At 36.7% G+C, this 26,178-nt stretch overlaps 1 protein-coding gene across 4 annotated transcripts in view; it reads right to left on the minus strand.

Moving 5' to 3' along the window:
• Positions 1-26,178, minus strand: part of Bmpr1b (bone morphogenetic protein receptor type 1B) — a 340,275-nt gene that overhangs the window by 142,055 nt on the left and 172,042 nt on the right. The window contains exons 1-2 of one of the 4 annotated variants that reach the window (XM_052730764.1): positions 9,363-9,381; positions 9,120-9,215 (exon numbers count right to left, since the gene is read on the minus strand). The gene's annotated coding sequence lies outside the window, so the exon portion shown is untranslated. The other 3 variants (XM_052730762.1, XM_052730763.1, XM_052730766.1) reach the window with 3 other exon arrangements.

Consider the following 26,178-nt stretch of genomic DNA (forward strand, 5'->3'; position numbering starts at 1 on the left):
GGACAAAGACAGAGTGACTGCAGAAGGTTCCGACCTTAAAGAATATATAAGCCTCACTTCTTCTCCCAAGACTCAGAAATCACTGATAAGGAGAAAGTAGGAGTGTTAAGAGCTTGCAGTGGTGGATGACTACCAAGAAATATCTTCCAGGCACAACAGTGCAGCTGCACATATGAATGCATAGAAATTGTGGCAGCATGCACAAAACCTGTACAAGCTCAAGGCAGACCAAATCCTATCATGGAGAGAGCACACAGTCCTACCCTAAGTTTGACCGTTGATAGTTACTAGCTGCTGGGAGAGGGAGACAAGAGTTTTCTATAAGAGTGTAGCTCCTGGTATATCAACCACTCTCCAGCAAAAGATCACATATCCAAGAATATTTTAACACAACAGTGGTCTTAAAGGACACAAGGCTGTATGGGTATGGAGGGGCAGAAAATTGGGAAAGAGTTGAGAGAGCATGGTAATATGATCAATGCATATTGAATGAAACTCGCAAAGAACTAACAAAAAAGAAAAATTAATTCACCTTTCGTACCATCATCATTATACTAATTATTATTATTATTAAAATTGACCTCCTACTATTTCCCTCCAGTATCCTCTGAGACACTCTCAACTTCATGTCATCATTTAGTAGTAGTCTCCAATTGGTAGAATTCAATTAGTGCTGACCATAAGTAATATGGGCCTTGGGCCATCCACTAGGGCATGGGTAACCTACCTGTTTCATAGCCTCAAAGAAATATGTTTCTCCTTCCCTCAGCAACAATCAATTGCCCAAATATCCTCATGGAGACTCACGTTCCCCTCTGTTACCCATGCTGGAATTTTGACTGGCTTGATCTTGTACAGGTCTTGTGCAACAACCACAATAACATGCCATGTCAAAGCCTTGGACCCTATCCTCCAACTCTTACATTCTTTCTACCTACTTTTTAGCACTGTTCTCCAAGCCTTGGATGGAGGAAAGTTGACACAGATGATCCATTTTCAGGTGAGCACTCACAATTACTTATTCTAATTATAACTGACCTTTATTTCTTGAGGAGCTAAAGAAAATCACTTTCTTATGCCCATATCTTAGAGTGTTTTCCCAACTGTTTTCAGTTTCAGGTTATATTAAGGCACTTGATCCATTTGGATTAATTTCTGTTTAGGGAAGGAGATGGTATCTAGTTTTAGATTTCTGTATATGGGTATCCAGTCTTGATAGTATTTAATGAAGAGAACAGTCATTTAATGAAGAGACCATCTTTCCTCCATTGTATATTTTTAACATCTTTGTGAAAAATAGAGTAGCTTTAACTGTGTGAATTTTTATCTGAATCTTGTATCCTATAGATCTAGATGCTTGTTTGATTTTTTGTGCCAGTAACATGTTGTTTTGGCTACTGAGGCCCTGTTGTATAACTTGAAATCCGGTATGGTGATATCCCCAACATTACTATTATTGCTCAGGATTGCTTTGTTGATCCAGGGTCTTCTGTACTTCCATATGAAGTTTAAAGGTTTGTTTGTTTTCTACTTGTGTGAAGAACATCATTGAGATTTTGATGGAGATTTCATTGAATCTATAAATTGCATTGAAAAAATAGTCATTTTAAAATAGATTCGATAAGCATGAGAGGTCTTTCCATGTTCTAGTATCTTCTTAAAATTCTTTCTTTAGTGCTTTAGAGTTTTCATTGTACAGGACTTTTACATCTTAAGGTTAGGTTTATCCTATGGTATTTTATTTTACTTGAGGCAACTGTGAGTAGTATTGCTTTTCTGATTTATTTCTCAGCATGTTTGTTATCAGTTTACAAGAAGGATAGTGTTCTTTGCATGCTAATTTTCTGTCTTGCCATTTTCCTGAAGGTGTTAATCAGAACTGAGACTTTTCTGAAAAAGACTTCAGGGTCTCTTATTTACAGAACTGTACCATCTGTAAATGAGAGTACATTGACTTCTTTCTTCCCTTTTTATATTCTTTTTATATTACTGTTCTAGCTGGGACTCCAAAACATAAAACTGAAAAACAAATGAGAAACTAGAAAACTTTGACTTGTTCCTGACTTTGTTGGAAATTCTGAGTTTTGTTTTTGTTTTTGTTTTTTTTTTTTTCCCATTTAAGATAATGTCGACTACAGGTTTGCATTATACAGCTGTTAAAACGTTGAGATGTGTTCCTTTCATTCTCTTCAGGGCTTTTTATCATGAAAGGATGTTGGAGTATGTCAAAAGCCTTTCTTTCATTTATTAAGAATATCACTTTCTTTCTATCCTTGAGTTCAACTTCTGTGAAGTATTGCATTTGCTGATGTATGTTTGTTAAACTGTCCCTGCATTTTGGGGAGGAAGCCTTGACCATGCTGAACGATGGTTGTTGATGTGTTCTTGAATTCTATTTTCAACTATTTTCCTGTGGTTTTCCATCTATGCTCATCATAGACATGGACCTTTATGTTTCTTTTCTGTTATTATTGCTTGTGTGCTTTTATCTGGTTTTGATATCAGGGAAATTGAACAACACACTATTGAATAATGAGTGAATTATCAACGAGATCATGGAGAAAATTTTTTTAAATTTAGAAATCCTAGAAATAAGAGAAAATTAAAACACATCCAAAAACCTCACAAAAATGCAAGGAGAGTTCATCATAAATGAATCAGTAAATGTAATACTTCCCATGAATAGATAACTGATCATCTAAGTAAATGTAGAAAAGGTTTTGACATCCTCCAACATCCTTGAAACTAAAGTAACCATAAAAAGGAAGTTTAGAATATTAGAGAGACCACAAAGAAATTAGAATATTAGAATGATTTCAAATAAGTCACAATACCTTAGAATCTCGGAAAAACAAGAAAAAGTCAAACTCCAAATAGTAGACAGAAAGGAATAATTAATATCAGACCAGAAATGAATGAAACAGAAACAAAACGAACAAATATTTACAAAAGGTTCACAAATCCTTAGTCAAACTAACCAAAAAAGTCAGTAATAAAATTAGAAATGAAAAGGAATTACAACACAAACCAATATAATTCAGAAAATTGTAAGGACATACCTTTCAAACATATATTCCACAAATTTGGAAAACGAAAATGGAATGGATGAATTTCTAGATGCACATGACCTCATGAAATTAAGCCAAGATAAGAACATGTAAACATATCTATAACAACCAATTAAATTGAAGCAATTTTTTTTCAAAATGTCTTAGCTAAAAGCACAGGCCCAAATGGATTCACCGCTGACTCTACCAATAATTTTCAACTACTTCATGAAATTGAAAAGGAGTGCTAGCTAACTCATTGATGAAGCCAGAAATCTGAGAATTTTTTTCTTTCAAATTCTTAATAGAATTCAGTTTAATCTAGAAAACATGTTTATTTTTATTTTATTAAAAGCTTCTACCAGCTGAAAATTCAAAAAACAAATCAACTTCAAAACAAAATTACAAATAAGATAACCATTCACTCCCCAATAGATTTCCTAAGCTACAATCAAAATATATAATTTTCATTACCTTTATTTTAGGTTGATTTGCCATATTTTCACATTGCAAAAACATGTTTGTAGGATGTAAATATGACTGTACTACCAAGAAAAATAGGGAAACCAGAAAAGAAAGTAAAGGAATGCCATTCAAAAAAATATTTTAAGTATACTTACAAGTGGAAAAGTACTTTAGCTCATGTGAGGACAGTAACTGCAAGATTTAACTTTCAGAATTACAAAATAATACAAAATAGTCTAATACAGTATAAAACAGAATTAAACAAATTAATTTTAAAATATAATATGCAGAATAAATATGGAAAAAGTAAATCAAATGAAAAAAGGTCATATACTTTCCTTTGTGATTTATTTTTTAATTATATACTTTAAAATGATGTTTGTCAATTTTTGTCACCCATTTCTCATGTTTGCCCATCTTTAACATAAAAGAGTTCCGATTTAAAAGTTAATGTATTTTATTTTATGAATTGCATGCCACGCATAGCTATAGAGAAATATTGACTGGCAAGGCAAACTGCTAAGGTAATAAATAAGTAGTAAAGTAAGACTACTGATTCAGTAAAAATCTCTTTCTGCCTCATTTCAACCCCAAAGTTTTTTGACCTTTTCTCAGTAGCGGTGGTGGAGTTTTGTGATTTTCTTTGACTATAATCTTTGAGATTATATTGAAACAAGCTTATGTTTCTGTCTTTGCTGGATAATGGGAAGTAGGTATATGTCTACATCCGTGATCAAAGAAACCTCTATTCTCCCAGCCATCTCATATCATCTGATATGCCAGAAAGATCTATAAAATTTATAGCAGTAAACTTTCTGAAATGGTACCAGTTCCAATTCCAACTTACAACAGGACAGTTATGTGGACAAAATATATCTAAAAAGAAATTTTAAACTGACTATGGTCTATTCTAAGCAATTAAAAAGTCACCACATTTTCCTATGAAATACCAATATTGTATTCATTCCTCAGACAGATACAAGTCAAGGTTAAGCAAACAAGAGTCATATTCAATGTCTGGAAGAGGTTTTTAAGCCTTAAATGGTAGTGAAAACAATGGTAGGGTAAAACCACTCAGAATGGGGACTACCCAATTGCTTGAAATTGTCTACCAAGCTTTATGTTTGTCACTGGTATAGGAAGTAGCTCCAATAACAAGTACTTTATGTATTCTGGGTAAACAAAACAGAATTAAAAACGAAATAATTTTTATTTTTATTGAATTTCAGAGCTTAAAGAAACAGCTGTTATTTCTCAACTTTTTTAAACACTGACTTCCTTTTCTTTCAACATTTCTATTTTGAGAAGTGAATTCTTTGGACTTAAATAGAGTATCCCCTTTCGTGTTTGAGAATTCTTCAGCCATACTTTTGTGTTATTTCCTTAAGTCCCTAACTGTCTCTGCAAGAGTAAGCACAACTGAAGGAATGCCTTTACTGGGATCACTGGGAGCAACTCCATTCTGCAATTCTAATTTTCTCTGACTCATGAGGACAGACCTACTCTCCCCTGAAGCTTTCTCTGGGCCTTTGGGAAATGGAACACTGTTCACAGGGGGAATCATTTACTGTATCACAGCATTCAACACTGCAGCAGCAATTTATTGATTATATTATCAGATTTGGTCAAGATGATTGAGCAAATACTGGGGGCATATTCTGGATGTATATTTGATAGCCAATGTAGTTTTATACTTTTGTTCAACAAATATCTACTTGCTTGGATATGGCCCCTATACATGATCATAACTGATCAATTTCTCTCTTCCCTACCTCTCTCTCTCCCACATGTAATTGGTGCTAGGGGAAAAAAAGTACAATATTGTTACTGCCCATAAAGTATTTATTCCTTCATGAAGAACTTTCTGTCCCTTCACCTAACCAATATTTTTTAAAGTATTAATATAAGATGGCTATTTTAAAATGTATGTGTAAAATAAACATATTTTATTTCCTCTAATTGTGGAATATTTGTTATATTACAGGCATTGGAAAAGAACATTACAATAAATTTTAAATCCCAGACACAACTCATTTAGTCTCATAGAAGACACAAACACTGTAATATGAGGTTCTTCAACCTAGGTTAATATGGAAGGCTAAGGTGACCCATGAGATTCCTAGACAGGGATGTTGCCAATGAGACTAAAACCCAGGAAAGGACTTTCAGGATGGAGTGGCAGCCCAAGAAATTCTTGAGAGAAACAACACAGGGTGGACATTTTTGAAAAATACAAGACTTATTGCTGGAACAATAAACAGGAAAAGAGGGATATTCTCCTGGGTAGGCAGAGATGTAGATAACACTCTAGAAAGAATGGCAGAAGGTGAACATAAAGTGTTAGCAAGATCAGAAAAACTCACAGTTCCAAGAATCGTGATCTTTTCCAAGGACAATGAAAGGCAAGGGACGGGAGGAGCTTTGCTGGAATGTGCTGTTTATCAGAATGTGGACTAACCCCTCCAAGGGGAGTCGGGCAGACGGATGTGCAGTACAGAAAAGAAGAGTCAAGGACTGAGGGCCACTAGGAAGTGTCTATTAACATTTTGTGCTTACTTCATTATTGCTTTAATAGATGCTTACTACATGATGCAAAAGACTCCAGGGCTTTTTTTTTTTTGTAATATGTCTAAAATGGCATTTAGAAACATGATAAGCAACCAATAGCATGATTGATCAAAAGCCAAAAATAATATTCAAAATGTATCTCACATTTTAAAATAACCAACTAGTCTACAAATAAAATCCATTTTGGCATCATCAACCAGTATCATGATTTCTGTTCTTTTCTCCTAAACTGAAGGGAAAAAGCTCTCTGCCATTTTTGCGTATTTACTTATTAGTAGTGACTTATTTGCCCTATTTTCTTTCAAAAAAGATTCAACATGGTGCTTCAGAAAAAAAGCCGTAAGGAGGAGTGAAAAGAAAACTTGTTAAAAGGGATTAAAACTATGGATTCATGTAATATAAAAACAAAGCAGGATACTGAATGAAGAAGAAATTAGGATCTTCACCATGTAGCAAAGACATTTATTGATGGACTTACTCAGTTTCAATTTGTCCATTCTAGATCACCTATAATGCATTTTCAAAATAAAAAATGTTAAATATAAATGAAAACTATTTACAAGCTGGAAGGAGAATTTTCAAACAAATACAAAAAAACCTGGATTACAAATGACAAGCATTAATTGTTAACATGAACTTTAAGACCAGATATGTATTATTTCAGCCTCACAATTAATAAAGAACTTCTAAACCGGGCCATGATAGCGTAGGCATTAAGACCAACAATTTGCAAATGAAACTAAAGAGTTCTGCAGCGCAAAGGATACCATCATTCAAGTACAGAGGCAGCCTAGAAAATGGGAAGAATTCTTTACCAGCAATATATCAGACACAGGGTTAGTGTCTACAATATAAAAAAAAAAAATCTAAACACAATGAAAACGAACAATCCAATTAAATCACACGGCATAGAACTTAACAGAGAGTTCTCAAAAGAACAGACACAAATAGCTGAGAAATATTATAAATGTTCATCATCCTTACCAATCAGGGAAACACAAATTAAAACTACTTTGAGATTTCACCTTCCTCCCATCTGAATGGCTAAGCTTAAAACACACACACACACAGACACACACACACACACACACACACACACACACACACACACACTCTCACACACTCACACAAAACCCACTGGGGTGGATGTGGGGAAAGGAAAACACATATTCACTGTTGGTGTTGATGCAAACTGGTACAGTCATGACAGAAATCAGTGTAGAGGTTCCTCAAAAATTAAGGAAGACATCTGTCAATCTGTCACATGATACAGGCACACCACTCCTGGGTATGTTCCCAACAGACTCTGTATCCTGTTATAGAGATATCTACTCATCCATATTCAGGGCTGCCTTAATCACAGTAGGCAGAATATGGAAAAAGCCTATATGTCTCTCAACTGATGATTTTGAAACCTTTTAAAAATTATACAAGTAGCCAAGTGGTAGTGGCACATGCCTTAAATTCCAGAACTCAGTTGAAAGGCAGAGGCAGGCAGATCTCTGAATCGGAGGCAAACTTGCTTTACAGAGCAAGTTTCAGAACAGCCAGGGATACACAGAGAAACCCTGTCTAGAAAAAACAAAAACAAAACCCCAAATTATGCATACACTTTAGGGTATGGTGACGGACACCTGTAATCTCCCCCAGGAAGCTTAGGTGGAGACCAGTGTAGCATGAACAGCAAGTACCAGACCAGTCAAGCCTACTACAAAGACCCAGTCTCAATAACACTTCTTAAAATTACATTAATCAATCAAAGTGATTCTGCATAAATTCTGCCCTCATTCAAAGATGCTTACATTTCATTTAGAGCTTTTCTAGCTGCTTTTTTGATATGGCCCATCATATTTCAAAATGAGTTGTTTTGATAACCCTATGTAAATCTGTGCCACATACTGGCTCTTCCTTGTATCTCTACTGGCACATCATTTAAATCCTATAGCAGTATAAATTTTGTTTTCAATATAAATATGCATAGCAATGGTACAGAAAACTCACTGGAACTCAAACCATCACCTATAACATGGCATACAAAGTTTAAATATCATGCAAGTATTTGTAGTTCCACAATCTAAAGATCAAACCAGTAACCTCCCATTGTATCCACTATATTATATTGCTAGCTAATTTTCATGTACTTAATGCCATAGTTGTAATGAAGCAAAATCCTGACTCTCTAAACTACATACAATAGATAAAAATATAAAAGCATAAACATTTCAAGAGTATTCTAAACAGGAAAGTACACAGAAGGTGGTTTCTGTGCTCTTCAGTATTGTTGCTTTTAGTATGATCAGAGATAAGCATAACCGGGAATACCACAGCAATTTGTACACACAGGGAAACTTTTAACTTACTACCTGTAGTAACAGGAAAACACCAATGTAATCCATAGCTGGAGATGCTGACTTGGGTTTAATATTAAGAAGGGGGACACAGTTCATTAAAAATCCAACAGCAAGTCATCTGGACAAGCAGGGACTATCTCAAAAATGCATGTATTTGATACTCTGTATAGGGAAGGCTATTCTTGTCACTCCAGGTTCAATCCCTTCCCCAAGATAGCAGTAACTGTTTCAGTGTACTATCCAGTGAAGTTTTGTTTTGTCAAAATGCCCCTATGTTGCCCACATTCCCTGTCTCCACCTTCTGATACTGTCTAGTAAGTACATCTCTACAAGTTGACATGCATTTTCTATATTCCATCTTTAGACCACAAAACTTAACTAAGACTAATGCCTTAATTTATATAAAGTTAAATAGGAAGTTACCAACTGGCAGACTTCAGTCTGACAGAAACGAGAGAGCATGAAATCAATGTTCAAGCGTGGCTGCCACCACCCACACTAAGAAGGTCCAGGCATTCTCAACAGGAATACACAAACCCACACTGCCTCCAAGAACATTCGTAAGAGCAGGCAGCCTCCCCTTACAAGCTGTACCAAGTCCCACAGCCCTTTGCCCACTGATGCGAGGCAGCCAACAGGGAGATGGGCTTTACAAATAAAAGCCAGCCTAAACTGGTTAATTACTTACCTCTTCACGTATGGCCCCGGTTGCTCCTTTAACTTTTTGTTTCCTCTCTTGTCATAGCTCAGCGCCAAATGGTTGTGATTCAGCAGAAGTTTGAACCTGACAGAAAGAAATTTTCTTCAGAACAAACATTCAAAATTAAAGTTCCCTCCACTGTTGTCTTCCTTGCCTAGCTCTGGGTGTGCGTGTTTCTCCTTGTCCCTCTGCAAGGCAGCTACGTAGTGGTCTATAAATATTGACCCTCACACTTGCTCAGAGCTCTCCTTGCTCATGGCACAGGTCTGTGTTACTGAACACCATGGTAATACTCCGGCGAGGTTCTCAGCTGCTAGGACAAAGCAGTGGATTGGCTCACTACCCAGCAACCCTGTGCTTGCCTGGAAATACCATTTCGCTGCCAGCTTTACAGATGCTACGGACCTTTCCTGAGCCCCAAATCAGGCACAGAGGGGCAATTATGAGGCTTGTCTGAAGAAATGCAGCTTTTCTCAAGCAGGTGGAGAGAAGAAGGCCAGGAGGAGGGGAAGACAAGAAAGGAAATACTGCCTTTGTTCTGTCCAAACAACACCATCTCAAACCTTTATAAAATTCCTACCTAAATGTCATTCAATTAAACTCTGCAAAACTTGGCTATACATAATATGAATGACCTAAATCATAGGAAAGCAGTTTTATAATTGTTTTAATATTGCTTCTTATTTAAAAGGGAAAAAAAAAAGGCTGCGGGGAATGAGTAATTGGCCACAGAGAGATTTTTTTTGACATATGTTCACTTACAGAATGATAGAAATGCATTGGAATGTATAATATTAAACAGATAAATTATGCATTTGGTGAAAGAAACTAAAATGTAATCTAAACATTATGTGAATCAACATGTTATGTTAACGTGTAGATTTATAATTCTGACAATTTGAATTATTTTACTTTGGACTCTTAGATTAAGGATAAACTAAGCCATCCCAATATGTAGACTGTGGGTAATATAAATTTCCTATTATCTATAATATGTAATATTCACATTATAAATGATGAGAAAATATATCATTCTGTATTTTCAAGCTTTTGCCAATGATAATCACTTGTTTGTTTTATTAAATTGTATCACTTGATTAAATCAAAGATGAGGGAATCTTTGGAAATGATCTGATCCTGATCTTAAAGATCCACCCTCATCTAGTCTGTTAGTTTATTCAGCAGGGTCATGTGGCAACATAACAGCAGAGCCAAAACCAAAACCACAGCCCTTCCTTACTACTCAGATGCTAGGCCACTTTCACCAAGATAGTGAGTCTCAAAAGTCACCTTTAGCATCATCTCTATGTGAAAACTTCCTGAAAGTCTTACCCATAAGAAAATATATTCACAGGTAGGTGTGGTGGCACCCCCCTTTAAGTCAGGCGCTCAGGAGGCAGAGGAAGGCAGATCTCTGTGAGTCTGAGGCAAGCCTGGAGTACATAGTGAGTTCCAGGACAATTTGTAGCTAGAGCTACAAATTGAGATCCTGTTTCAAAACAACAAATGAAAACAAAAATTCATAGGCACAAAATTAGTGTAAAGGAGACAATCTGTTATAAGTAAACTGCCTAAAATTGTTACATACAATTAAGTGTCTAACAACTGAACCACATCGCCCATGCTTAATTCGGTAATTAATATTTTCACTAGGTTAACTCATTGCTGGGAGAGGTGTACAGCTAGATACAGAAGAAGCAACATTTCTGCTCTCAAAGACCTTATAATCTAAGCTAGAGGAGTGGTTAGCTGCTAGCCAGTACCTTAGCTAGACAATGAAGAAGGAGGGGCAACTGAGCAAACAGGAGCAAGCAGACCTGCAGCTAGCATTCTCTACCACAGAGAGCTTGCCATGTGATACCCCAGGCAAAGTTACTGAGGCACAGACAGGATGACAAGGTAAAGAAGGACAGGAAAGGGATGGTGCACATGTGTACATGCACACAGCTCCTTCTGATTTGGGGTACACGCAGACAATGCAAAATGTTTAGGGAAAATACGCAGTAGAGAAAGAAGTGTGGACTCTAAAAGTCACGTTAGCAAACTTGGGATTTCTATTTAGGGTAGGTTCCAAGATTCAGATATTTTTCACATACACACACAAAGAATTTTGAAAATGATGTAATCCTCATGCAATCACCAAGCTTATATCTTTCATTTTTAGCAGTAATAACATGAGCACTTGCAAAGAACTGATTTTCTACTCTTCTAGAAAAAATGACATTTTAAAAATAAAATTCAGCAAAAATACACACTCAATCCATTGTAATTTAAAATAACCATTGTCTATTTAGAAATAAAAAGATCTATTTAACAACTGTAAATTTTGTTTTTTTTGTTTGTTTTTTGTTTTGTTTCATTTTTTTGTTTTATTTTTAAGCCATATTTAAGCACAGCATAATTTTGGAAAAAAGTGTTCTGATGATAATTAAACAGTCCTGTGTGTACAACAAAGCTTAAGACATCTTTACATTGAAACTCTTTACAAAGTACATAGGGCTTCTTCCATAAAGATGGGTACTGTTGACTCTGAAATAGCGCTCACAATTTAGGGTCTAGGGAGAATGACTGAGGTAAACATAACGCTTGTGGAAGTCAAGACTGAAATCACTTAAGCTGTTGTAAAGGACAGCCTATAAAATTTTGTTTTATATTTTATTTTATTGACCTTTTAACCATCTCATTTCTTCATAGAATTTTTGTGAAATACATATAACAAGACATTACTAATTTCATATATTGCTTCAATAAAATTTAATGTATTGGATTTTTAGTTATTAAATATCCCATGACTGTGGTACACACACTGTGACACCACAGTATGATTTGGGTTGGATGAGGGTTTCTTTTGCAAAAGAAATGCTGCCATTAGTAATGCATTGCTCTTAACAAGATCAATATTAATGGAGTACAAAGTAGATGTTGAGAAAGTAGACACTCCAGTGAAACTATCCATTCAGTTGCTAAGAGAAAAGAACTAGTGTTAAAAGTCTCCACAGCATGTGATTCCAGCTGCATGACATTTGGGAACAGGAAACAGTTCCATGGGTTACAGGCTTTAGGGGTGTGGGGACAAAGAGCACCAAGGAGGATACTACTCATAGAAGCACAACCACTTGGAGTGATGTAATGGCAGCATGATGTCATGCATGTGCCAAATATACAGACGTTTTCAACACAAAGAATGAAGCCCTGAGCTGGAGAGATGGCTCAGCCCTTGCGATCCTTGTAGATGACCAAACTTTTGGTGTTTTTATGATAAAGAAAATAAAGCTAGGTTATTAAGTGGTTTGACAGAAGTCACATAACAAATCAGTCATAGAAAACTGGGATTGAACACCAGTCTATGACTGGACTATAGTACCACATACCACCTAGATATCACTTGTAAAACTAAGAGTAGATACCACTCAGGCTAGAAAAAGCAAGGAACATGCCAGTAAGGACCAAATAGGCCTAATGAGCTTCTCTCAGAGAATGGAGAGAATTTTAATATTGAGTACTGAAAGGTGGCAAAAGGAAGGCACTAGCAAGTTAGAGGGTGGCACCAAAGAGCTCACATGCCTTTTCCTCAACTTGGCAAATGGGAAAAGAGCCTCTGAAAAGTCAAGGCTGGCTCTTCTTTGGGCAGCTAGGTTGTTGCCAAGCTAGGTTACAGGAAAAGGAGCAAGTTCACAATAGGGTGCTGGGAAAAGAGGGTAGTCTTAGTTTTAGTCACAATGAACTTGAATCCTAGTGAACATGATCAGTAGATGTTCAAATATGCTGGTCTATGATCCAGGAAAACATCTATTCTTTTGCAATTCAAATACCATTAGCATACAGTCTCCATCAGAAACCATACAAGTTACTTAAAATACCACCCAGATCATACATTCATCATCTGATAAATATTTGTACTGTTTCCTCTTTTTACTCAGTAGAAGCAATGGTCTATAAATCCATTTGTTCTTCTTCATCAGTGTGCCTTAGACAGTAGCAACCACACCTCTCTGTCTCTGCAGCAACTCATTTACCCTCTGGGTTTTCCTTACACACCTTTCCCTTGATAAACTTCTATTTGCATTCACCTTTTTGTATGTTCTTCCTACAGGCACCTTCTCAGCAAATCCCATTACTGCAACACTCCCTAAAATGGGAAACTTCCTTCTCTGCCCAATAAAGAACAAGTCCAGTGACAGCATAGGTTTCAAGTTTCTAAAATGAGCTGTGAATATAATAAATACACAGTATTTGCTGGACACATGGCTGAAAAGACAATGGCCAGCTGTATGCTAACACAGTCAGGAGATCTCTCAGTGTCACCACGTATTAATGAGAGTCAGCCAAAATTGGTATCTTAAGGATCTGCTAAGGAAGAAAGGTCTAAACACACTGAAAACCGGAGAAAGAGAAAGGGGCTCATGACTGGAGTAATAAGGTGGGTGAGGTCAGCAATGCAAGCGCTTTGGAAAAATCCAACATGGCAGGAACTGAAAAGGGCTCATCACAGAAAGTAGAGAGGTTCATGGCACGGAAGCCACTAGCATGTGCAACGTAAAAGCATTAACATGCTACATGGGCTATCTTTTGTGAAAAAGCTATAAAAGAGGAAGCATTGGAGCCTAAGCTGTTTTTCGAGGGATGGGAAGTCAGTGTGCAAAATCAGACAAGTGAAACAATATTCTTTTAAAAGCTTTCCCCACATGGAAGAGGGAGAAGGATGGGGTGATGTTTTAAAACTGCAAACAAGCATGGCAAAGGAAGCAGAACTTCCTACAGGGGGAGTGTCAAGTCTAGGGTCACCTCTCAAAGTGGATGGTGAGCTACACACACGCCTTTGCCTCTTCGTTATTAAACTGGGATTATCATAGTGTGAGAGTCTTGGAGATCAATTTGTATTACTAAAGAATAGTGTCTCATTATACAGATATGCCAGAGTTTATATAACCATCCCTTAGCTGATGGACTTTTGAGCTGGATTCCATTTGGGCACCATTATGAAAAAGGATGTTATAAACATTCAGGTTCATATTTTCTTGAACTTAATTTTTTATTAATATTTGGTATATACCAATGAGTGAAAATGTTGTTTTAACTTTGGCGCAGTGGCTGCACCTTAATCTACTATTTTTTCAGCCACCAATTGCAACTCCGTAGTTAACTAGCCTGCCCTGGTCACTCAGGCCACAGCTCAGCCTGAGTTCTGTTCCCACAGACACTGGCTCTGCCTCTGCCACTAAAGGTAGCTTTAACTAAATCTCTAGCATTCTATTTATAATTAAGACTTGAGATTCAAAGGCTGGGGTGAAAACCTGCTAGCTCAGAGAGGTTGAGCAGCACCTAGCTGACCTTCTCTTCTTGCTGGCATCCATCAAAGAAAGCATCATTCTACTCCACCACACCAAAAATATTGTGCCACCCCAAATCCCTGCCTCCTCCCTCTGGTACATCTCTCTATCTATCCCAGATGCCTCTGATACTCTATGATTACATTGTCAACTAGTTGCTAACTCAGCCTCCTGACCCAAGGTTAATTTTATTTAATTAATGCAAATGCAAACTCTGGGTGTGATCAAATATCCCCCAACATTTAAAATGCTTGGGGGAAAAAAAATCATCCTATGTGTGTTAGAACAAATATGTTCTAACATTAAAAAAAATATGTCAAATTGTTTTCTAAATAGGCTGTATCATTTCACAGCATAGCCAGCAGCTGGACAAAGGTTTGAATTTCTCTACACCTTGAAAAGATCTGCAGTCATCTCTCACTTTTCATAGTAAAACTAGTAAATTTGAAGTCCAATCTCCTTGTCATTTCTATAGGGCTAGTGGTAACTGAGCATCTTTTTCTACACTAGATATCCACTATATTTCAGGCGATACAGACCAAACAACTGTATTTTTGTGGCTCAGCAAAGCTGACCTTGCACAGACATCACCACTCACTTGTTAACTAAATAATATAGAAGACACATCAAAGATTCAAAAATTACAATTTTCATTTATGTATCACTGTGCAGTTTTTAAAATAAATTTAAATTTATCCACAGTTGCAGTGGACTATTTTGTAAAGGACAAAAGGGAATCTAATTTTGTTCAAAAATGTCACATTTACATGCTACTAAAAATATTTAATAGAAAAAACTGTGATAAAGATATGGTTTTATTTATTTGAAAGTTTATTTACTTATTTATTTGAAAGTTTTTTTTTCTTTTACACTAAAGTTTATGGAAATTGAGAAGAAAACAAATACAGAGAAAATTAGTTAATTATATCTTCAGGATTGTAACGACCTACATGGACACATTTGGTTTGCGAATATACTAAAAGATAATGCTAGGAAACAGGTATTATACTCTGGTTGTACTAATGCTTAAATTTAATGTTTCCTTAAAGTTAGAGGCTAGAAAAACAAAAAAATAAGCCATGAATAATTTTGAATTATTTTGTTGACAAACTTAATCGGATATGAACAACACAAAGTTTTTTACCCTACATAGGAATGAAACATATCTCAGGGGCAATCAGCTACAAGCAGAACATTAGTAATCCAAGACTGTACTCATTTTACACCTGAGAGAGTATGAAACTTTCAATATAAATGACAGGAAGAAGAAAATGCACAGTACACCTAGTTAAAGGGAAGGTGTGGGCTGTGTTCTCCTTTCTCTTTCCTTTGGGGACCTATTATTAGTCATATCATATACACAGTGACTTACCTTGAACTCTAAGGTTCTTTGTTCTCAAGTAATAAATACTTTGTGCTCCCAGGACCCCACAGGAAAATCACACATGAGTCTACTAACCTTTACTGCTGCCCTTTATTTGAGCATTTATCCATTATGAGTTGAAGAAATATTGGCTGCACAATTGGTAAATAGGCCATTTGTTCCTTTCAACTGGAACAATGTCATACATAAATGGAGATGAAAGAATATCCTAAATATGCAAGCCATAGCAAAGAAAGTGTGCCCTTTTTCACTTTCGTTTGACAGCACACCAAACTCACGCCAAATCAAAATAAAGCACCTTGCCATTAGCAAACAGAAAATTATCTAAACCCCAGAGTGGAGAGAATAAACATAACCAGAACCAAAGCATATGCTCAACTGTACTTAGTTTAGCAAATCTGTAGCAATAAAAACAATCAGTAACATTGTTATTGTCACGTTACAGTTGTTGCTACTTGGCTATGGTGTCAATTTCTCTTCTTATTAATTGCACCTTAGGTACTTGTACCTAAGCTTCAAGCTGATATGGTTTTTCAGTTTTTATATATGAGCTTATAGAATACAAAAGAATTAATAAGGAGGAGAATTTCAAAAAGTGTTGTTTAACATGGTAAGCATTTATCTGCAATATAATTTCAAGCAGTTCCTATTTTTAAAATTTGCAATTATTAAAATATAACAAAGTAGGCATTTCATAAGAAACTGTTAAAATTATTCTACACTATTTCAATATTTGTTTACAATGATTGCAAAATAGAAATTAGGTCCATGTGACAATAAGGCTCTAGGAAGAGTTTTAATGTCCAGATGATGATGGTGATCTGGCCTGACAGTAATCTGTTTCATTTTATCGTAAGGTGAAGCTCAACTCTTGATATTGGTTTCTTTTTTAAGATTTATTTTTATTATTTTTAATTTTTGTGTGTGTGAGAGAGAAAGAGAGAAAGAGTGTGTGTGTGTGTGTGTGTGTGTGTGTGTGTGTGTGTGTGTGTGTGTATATGTGTGCATACATGAGTGCAGGGGCCAGTAGAGAACAAAAGTATCATATCCCCTAAAGCTTGAGTTATAGGTGGATGTGAGTTGCCTGACATGGAAGCAGGGAACTGAACTCAGGTCTTCTACAAAAGCAGTATGCATTCTTAACCATTGAGCCATATTTCCAAACCTGATGCCTTTTCTTTAGAAACGACTCATTTGAAGATTCTTTCATGTATATATACATACCCATCAATAGAAATGTACCATTAATCTGTTTTTTCATTTTTTTATTTAAAAAATATATACCATACTTTGATTATATTCTTTCCCTACCCCTCAACTCTTTGCAGATATTTTTCACTTCCTTTAATAATTGACTTAATGGAATATTTACTTTTTAGAAAAAAAAATCTGTACTTTATAAGGAACTGCAATCAAACTCAGGAATAGCACAGGTGTCCTTTTCTACAGCAGGAAGGTCACAGAGGTCATCCTGAAGCCACCCATAGAAGACAATCTATATCAGCTCAAGGAAAGAAACTAAGACACTCCCTAAGCCAACTGGCCCTTCCTCCTCCAGCCAGGAGAGAGCAAAGACACCAGCTCAGCAGGAAAGGCCCATCTACAAAATTTATGTTGACTTTTAAAAATGTATCTATTAATCACCTAGCAGTACCTCATAAAAATATCGCTGGATGATTAAGTTCAACTAGGCAGTGAAAATGGCAATGTAAATTAAGTCTAATAATTCATGAACAAAATTAAAACAAAAACAACAATGGTTTAGCTTACTACTTTATAATAAGCACACTTTCATTTGGTGGGATTGAAAACTACAAAATGAGAATCATCGTCATTCATTTCAAGGCCAGTTTTCTCTAATCAAAATATATTTCAAAAAAAATGAAGAGGAAGTAAGAAAAAAACAAAAGAGAAAACCAATTTTAATAAGAAACGAGTGAGCCATCCTTTACTCCTTTTGGTTCATATACAAATGTAATATTCTTTTAAATTAGCTGCCCTAATGGACAGAAGCTGAAAACAGTCTTATGTGTAGACAAAAATGACCAACAAATAATGAAAAGACAAAAGATGGAGAATCTATCTTACAGATTCATTAGAATTGAAGACTGTTGCATATAATACTGCTGTGTATAACAGATTTGCAATAACTAATTAGGTTATGAGGTAAGTTGACGTGATCTTTTCCGTTTTCAAGGCATTTGAAGACAATTTTGGAAGTGTTCACAATGTCACAGAGGTAGATGAATATGATGGAGAAATACACTCTGGCCTTTTCCCTAACCTGGTTGGTTGCATTATGAGGGTCAACCTTAGCCAACAAGAACAGTGCTGACACCTGCCTGAAGGCAGATGGCTAGAGTAGCACATGTCAGATGAAGAGTATGATTACCCTTTGTTTTCCATGACACAACTAGAGACAAAATAACACATCTTATTATTAATTAGCTTGTTCACATTTTTGTTTTGTTTTAAAGGCCTTTTATGTCCAATAACTGAATAAAATAATCATTTTATATAAATATTTATATCTAGAAAAATAAACAAACTGCCTCTCATACTTGATACTTTAAAAACACCAGTACAAAATATGAGAGAATATTTCCAAGTACAGAAAACTCAAAATGTGATCTTAGGTTAATGAATTACAACTTTTCTGATACTGGCCAGCTCCAAGTGGTGTAAAATTCTAGTAACTCACAACTACAAAGCCCTATATGTGTTTAAGAGGTGTAGTCCCCATATCATCTCATTTTATGTTCATAACCAGCATAGTTGCATGTATTTCTACTTTATACACAGAGAAACTGAAGTTCAAAGAATCAGGTAAGCTAATAAACCATGGTGTCCAAGATTGAAAGAAAATCTCAATTCAGGCAGTCTCACAAAACTCATGGCCCCTATAAATCTTCTAGTGTAGGAAAATATCTCAGTAGAAATATTTTTCCTGTGATATAATATTCTAATTTGAAGCATGCTGAGCTTGAAATTGACAACACACAGGATCATATATCCACTGTCCCCCATTTTCAAAGAGAAATCAGGCAAAATTCAGGCTTCGCTTTCACATAATCTCAACAACTGAAATGATCCCAGTCTAGTCCCTGTCACCACTTCCCTTTTTCCTTCCTCAGGCTTCCATTCTGTCGCTAAGCCTCCTCTGACTGACAGAAGGGTCAGACTTCTCAGTGTGGTGCACAGCCTTATCCCTGATCACAAATGGATCCTACACTTTCAGCTTCGTTTCCTCCGTGCGCATAACAGAAATCCCATGTTGCACCCTAACTCTCCACACTATGTATTCACTTGAAATGCCATGTGCAGCACTGCCACACTTCTGTGCCTCTTCACAGAACAGCCCCTTCCTACTGTCCACTCCTAGGGGCTGGATTTTAAGCCAGAACCAAGACTAGCTCCAACTATATGTTAGTGCAAGTGCAAATTAGAAGAAACATTTCCTGGATGCTCTGACTTCTTACCAAGATTTCTGGCATTCCTCTGAGGAATGTGGCAAACTGCTTGGCCTGCACTGATGTACTATCTCCTGAAAAATCAAAGAAAAATATAAAAATAAAATTTCATACATCTCACAAGCTCCCAGGAGCAAAATTCTCATCACATCACTGCACCTCTCAGTATGACTTTGTGGAACCTAATGGTATAAAAAATAAGGCAATAAAAATATGACCATATGGCAGTCTCTGAAAAATATTGCCACCACATGAAACTATGCATATAGTGCTTCTGAGCTTTTGAAGCGAAGACCAACTGTTAAGGTGATTCTAACAGGTATTTAAGTGCCTGAAGCGTAACAACTGTACCTATGAAGCTAACAAAGCATCTTTATAGAGAAGTTTAAGTATTTATGTGTCCAAAGGTCGCTGCCTTTTTGGGGGGGAGGGTGAGAGAACAACAAAGTTCAAAGTACAGTGCTGAAAGTTGTCATGAGCTTATGAACAATCAATAGCAATTAAAAGCTGCATTTTAAAACACGTGTCAAGTGTTACCGGAAAAGACATCTGTCTGAATAGCAGCTATTGAAAAGTTTATCAAAAATAGTAAATAATGTATAAAAAGTCCCAAGTGAGTGCTGAAAACCTTATTCAGATAACGAGCTGCCTATCAGTTGGAAGCCAGTACTCAGACTCATTGTCTCCAATATTGTTTCCACAATTTCCTAAGAGTACATAACATCACACTTTACTCTTTGGCTTAGGAAACCCTATTTATTGCACTATACTATTAAAATCTACTTTGACTTACATATACTCCAAACAAATACCTTTTTGCAATCTTAATTACCACTTCTAATGCTTCTTTTTTAATTTTTTATTAGTTCCCTGAGAATTTCTTACATTGTATTTTAATCATAATCACCCTCCCCAACTCCTCCCAGGCCCTCCAACCTGCCAGCTTTGTGTCCTCCTTTATTTTCTTTATAGCCATCAAGGATAAGTTGTGCTAAGCACATATTCTTGGAAGTAAGGCCTTCAACTGGAGTGTAATCAAGTAATAGGCCTTAAGAAATCATTTGTGTTTACTGGATGCTTTCATTCAGTCAACATCACTGAGTACCTGTGATGGGGTTGGTCACAGAGATACATTCTTCTGATTCCAGTGGGTTTAGTAAGGGAGAAAGATGGTGAGCTAATTCCAGCAACCACCATGATACAGCAATACAAGCAAAGATGTAGCAAAAAAAGGATGAAAGTACTGGAGACAGAGCTCAGAGGTGACGTTTTGGAAGAGAAAGTGATTATCTGGATTCTGAAAATAGTGTCAGATAATCAGAAAGCCAGGGAAACTTCCAAACATTAAACATGCTGCAGGTGATTGGAAGACTAGGAATGTGGCCATTGGAGAGAGGAACTCCTCCAGGGGCAATAAACAATCCAGTCATGATCACTGCCCTTAGACTTCCAATAATGGATCCATATTTTCTAAGTTTTATTCGTCTCTGCCTCTTCACATTTCCATTCATTTTAATCTAGATCTGTAACATTTAAAGTATTATCTCATGCAGCTTTTTTAGAGGAGTAAAAATATAAATATGCATGTTACCATTATCATTTCTGCATTGGCATTTATATTCACCTATTCAAAAGTATTTATTGACAACTGCAATCTAACAGGCTTTGTTTTAGACCTCACAAAATGACAGTTAGCTGGTTGTCTCGCTGAGTTTGTATTCCAAAAAGAAGTGAGAATCAAAGAATACGATAATATCTCATAGCAAAGCATAAAACAAAGAAAGCAAAACACAATACTGTGTTTTGAAAAGCATTATCTTAAGCTGAACCCATAGAGGTTCATGAAGGCATCATCAGCTCTGTGATAATATCAAGAAAGGACATTCCAGACAGAAAAAACTGCCCATGGAACATTCCATGGGGGAGACTGTTCTCCATCCACATTATAAAAAGGGTTGAGGTGGCAGGTGGAAGAGCATGTGAAGAAGTCCAATACTAGGGGCTGAAAAATGGAGTCGTTTCCAGCTAGTGCTTCCTAAATATGCAGCCCATTAAAACCACCTGGAAAGTTTTCACAAATGCAGATATCTGAGTCATACCCATAAATGAACAGGCCCAGAGTCACTACAGGGATCCCAGATGCTAGCACTCACTGAAGCTCTCCAGGGGATCCAGATAGATGGCCCAGCTGAGACATACTAATTTAAGCCAATATAAGAAATTGAAATTTTAGTCGAATGACATAACTATCCATTGAAAGGCAAGTTTCACTTAAAATTTATTATTCACCAAATTATTTAAATTCCATCTAGCCATTTGGTTAAAAGGAGCATTGTACCTTAGGAACATATTTCTTTCTAAACTAAATTATCATTAAGAATAAAAATGATAGAAAGCATTGACTACTTTTCTAAATAATCAAATAATTTGGGTAAAAATAGTTCCTTTGGAATGCTCAATGTAACTACTGGCTTTTATATATTCTTTCTGTAGACTTCTAGAATATACTGGCTTGTAATTTGTAAATAACTTTGTATCTGTTAAGAAGGATACACACACACACACACACACACACACACACACACACACACACAAAGGTAAGATATATTTCCCTTACTATGGCTTTCTTTTTCAGAAGTGGTATCTCATTATGTTGCCCAGGCTAGCCCTGATAACCTAGGCTCATCCTGTTGTCTCAGCTTCTCAAATATCCAGAACCATAGGTACACACCTGTGTTGTAGAATACTATTTTAAGGTGTATTACTTCTGTTTATGTTGCCTTTGTTTAACTCTGTGAAGCTGTGTTACTGTGCCTGACTAAAACACCTGATGGTCTAATAAAGAACTGAACAGCCAATAGCAATGCAGGAGAAAGGATAGGTGGGGCTGGCAGGCAGAAAGAATATGGAAGGAGAAATCTAGGAGGGAAAAAAAAGGAAGAAACCAGAGAAGAAGGAGGACTCCAGGGGCCAGTCACTCAGCTACATAGCAAGACACGGAGTAAGACTAAGACTTACAGAAGTAAGAGAATGGGAAAATCCCTGAGGCAAAATGTAGATGGGATAATTTAAATTTAAGAAAGCTGGCAAAAAACAAGCCAAGTAAAGTTGAGCATTTATAATTAAGAATAAGCCTCTGTGTGTGATTTATTTGGGAGCTGGGTGGGGCCCCCAAAAAAGAGCAAAAAACAATAACAACACACCTCAGTATCCAGAATTGCTTTTTAATTATCCATAACTGGTACAGTAAATCTGCCATTGTGGGTTAGGTATATCAAGTGCAGGTAACATCCCAAGAAAGAGACCTATCAACAAACATCTGCTTTCACTACTGCAAGGTCCCAGTATAGCAGCTCCTAGATCTACTACTAAGCAAAATACATAACTACTTGAGGGAACATAATTAAAAATTCACCCACTCAATGCAAGATAAGACTATGATACTACTCTTGTTACCCACCCAAAACACATTTTACTCAAATTGCCTACAAGCTTGAAGATAATTCAAAAATCTTTAAAAATCAGTTTGCAATTAATAAACAAACCACACGAACAATTCCACTAGCATTCATAGTACATTCACTAATTCCTAGGTTTCACATTACATCACGGAACATGAACTGTTAAGGGAAGTTGCATCCATGACCTGGACTAAACAAACAAATTAAATCCTAACTTACTGCACTAGATCATACATCACTCCTACTTTAGAACTCATTAAATCTATACCTGATTATCTTAGTTTCGCTAGAGACATTGATTCATTTCTGATATGGCTGAATTATCATTGTTAGTAGCCATATCAATAGCCAAGATATGTGACTTCTTCAATAAAATAATTATTGTGAACTAAGACAATTTACCCTGATTATCCATTAATTTTTGCCACATTTGGTTCATTTTAAAGGGCTTTACAAAACATGGTCCCTTGGAAGCTCAGAGAAGTTCTGTACACATTTCACAAGTGTAGCCATTTTCTGGATCTTAGATCTTAAATGCTGTTGTGTTCTGGCTCTCCCTCAAAAGCAAGCTGGGTGATGCTATTGCTGAAAGTAGAGAGGAATCCAAGGCAATAATGCAGTGAAAGGGTCCAGCCTGTGCAGACTAAACATCTAAAATAGCCCTAAATTTGCCAAAGCACACGTAGCCCACACACCCCTAGGGATAGAGGAGCTGCTAGGCTGGCGTGGCCAAGAGTAAAGAAAGGCACACAGTTACAACCTCATCAGCTAAATGAAGGTTTTTGTGGCTCATAGTCATGAAATTCAGTCACATGCCTATTGATACTTTACAAGATTAATTTTAGGAATCACTGGGACCTACCACAAAATAGCAATGCATATGTAGATTTTTAGGAAGAGAAATAATTTTTCTTCATTTTGAGTGACATTTTCCCTCTTTTCTTAAGTTTTTTTGAGTAGCTAGCCAAATAAAACTATTACCATTCATAAATTCTGTGTGGCTAAGAACTTAATGTAATTTAAAACATGTGCCACCCACAATCATTATTTTGGCTTTGGCAAAAGAAAAACATAAAAGTTAGGATACCATTAGATGCTATAAATAGAAATTGAATGTGTAAACAACAAGATTTGATTGTGAAAAGCAAAGATTTAAGAGTTTTTCTTTTAACACAAAATTAGGTAATCAGCATTCTAACAACTTTAGTTAATTTGTAAAGTGGATGTTAAAAAATGTGGCAGATTTTTTTGTATTCTTATTCATTGTGAATTTCATGTAATATATTTTGATTATATCCACTTCTCTCCCCTAACTCCTTCCAGATCAGCCCCCATTTCCATAACCACCCAACTTTATTTCCTCATTTTTTAAGCCTATCACCGTGGCAGAGTTTTTTAAAGATAGCTAAAATGATCTCTCCCACCCAGAACATTCTTACAGCATGTCTTAAAGGCTCCTCCCATGGGCAGGTGGGGTGGGGTGGGGGGAGACTGTCAGTTCCTTTTCATTCAATCTGGGAATTTATTACCATGGCAAATGTGACATTCTATGACTTTCAAGGCTAGATCATAAAATTTGATTGATGTCACACCTTACTCAACAGAACACAGCTCTGGAAAGTTTTAGCATTTGAACAGCACCCCACCCCAGAGGATACTATGCCGTTACAAAGACCAAACTACCAATGTGCAGAAAAAAGCAAGAACCATGAGTCACAGAATGACTGGACAGCTCCTTGCTGCTTCAGGCCGTCCTGGTTCTGCCTCCAGACTATGTCACTAGAAGGTGGAGTGTGGTGATAATTTGTTTGTGCTCTCATAAATAAAGCTTGCCTGTAGATCAGAGTGTAGAGCTAACCACTAGAAGTCAGGCAGTAGTGGCACACACCTTTAATCCCATGGGAGGAGGAAACAGGAAGTGATAGGGCTGGGTATAGTTTTCAGCAAAACTTAGAGAAACTATGTAAAATAAAGACAGGCTGTGCTGGGTTAAAAACCACACTCTTCTGCACCCTTTATCACACCAGAGACAAAAGTGAAAGCAAGTACCGGACTAGATGGTGGTAGGCACTGACAGAAGACAAATAAGGGTGAGATAGTAACTCAGACAGTGCTTAGTACACTTAGGAATATGAGAATTGAGACTAGGGTGCTGGAATGTGGTTAAAAGGTCTCCTATGCCCCTTAAAGACAAAAGAGCTGACTTTCTCTACTAAACAGGGCAACTAGAATCCTAAGGTGCTGTTAATGCACCATCCTCACAGCAAGCAATCCCTGATAAAGAAGTAATTACCTCTAAATTGGCGGTGTGTAGCTTTTGCTAATACAGTTAGTTGTTAATATGGTGATTTATAAATTGACATATAAGAAACCCTAGAGATTGTTACAGAATCATATTATTTCGAACTTAAAGGCATAGGAAGAAACGGAGTCATTGGTGGTAAACACTGGCCACACCTTCCAGAAAAAAACTGATAACCCAAAGGATGGAATCCAGAGCACAGAGGTAAGAGCCAAGAGTCACCAGGAACAATTTCAAAGAAAGACAAAGCCTCACTAAGCAAATGGCAATACGGCCAACAGGGTGGTTATTGGCTCTTTTCTCCTATAAACAGGAAGAACAATTGGGATTTCCATAGTTGTCCAACATTGAATGTATGAGGAAGATAGGGAATTTTTCTTGTCAGCTCAAAGGTATTCACAAGCCTCTTCAGCTCAAAAATTTTCATCAGTCAAGGGCACTTACCCCTGCTTGCACCTTCCCAGTACCTTGGATTGTAAATGCATCTAATCACAGAAAGAGCCTGGGACTATGAAACAGAAACAATGATGCTTTGTCTACAGGAGAACTGTGAGTGGATGTGATCAGAGGATGGAAGATGACGCTTTCCAAAGATGACCACAGTAATACCCCTGTAATACTCCTTTACTATATGCATCCTTCAACTGGAGTTCTTGACCATAGTGCAGGTGAAGTTCTCTGATTTCTTGAACTAAACAAAGGGGCAAGGAGTTCGCACCTTGCTCTCTGTAATGTTTTCCCTGAATCAGGCAGCCACTGCATTACCTGCTAACTCCTACACTAGGAAGGAACCTAAATTAACACAGTAGACAAGCCCAGGTTCTACGCAGAAAGAGATTCCAGCTTATTAGCCATCCACCCCCCCACCATGCAGCGCCTCATCTGCTCCATTCCAATGCTGACCAAATAAATGCAGGGGAAACCCTGACCGGATGTAACAGCCCAACTCTCCACCAATTCCTAACCGGCAGAAACTGTGAGACCACCATATAGGTGTAGATCTGTGCCACTATGGATTGCAACAGTCTGTTACATAGCTAAAATAATAGATGAACAAAGCAAGATAGATCCTACCATTTTGGGCACATAGGAAAAATGTC

Source organism: Peromyscus californicus, unplaced genomic scaffold (assembly GCF_007827085.1).
Source record: "Peromyscus californicus insignis strain IS unplaced genomic scaffold, ASM782708v3 Scaffold_9__1_contigs__length_137607984, whole genome shotgun sequence".
Classification (NCBI taxonomy): domain Eukaryota; kingdom Metazoa; phylum Chordata; class Mammalia; order Rodentia; family Cricetidae; genus Peromyscus; species Peromyscus californicus.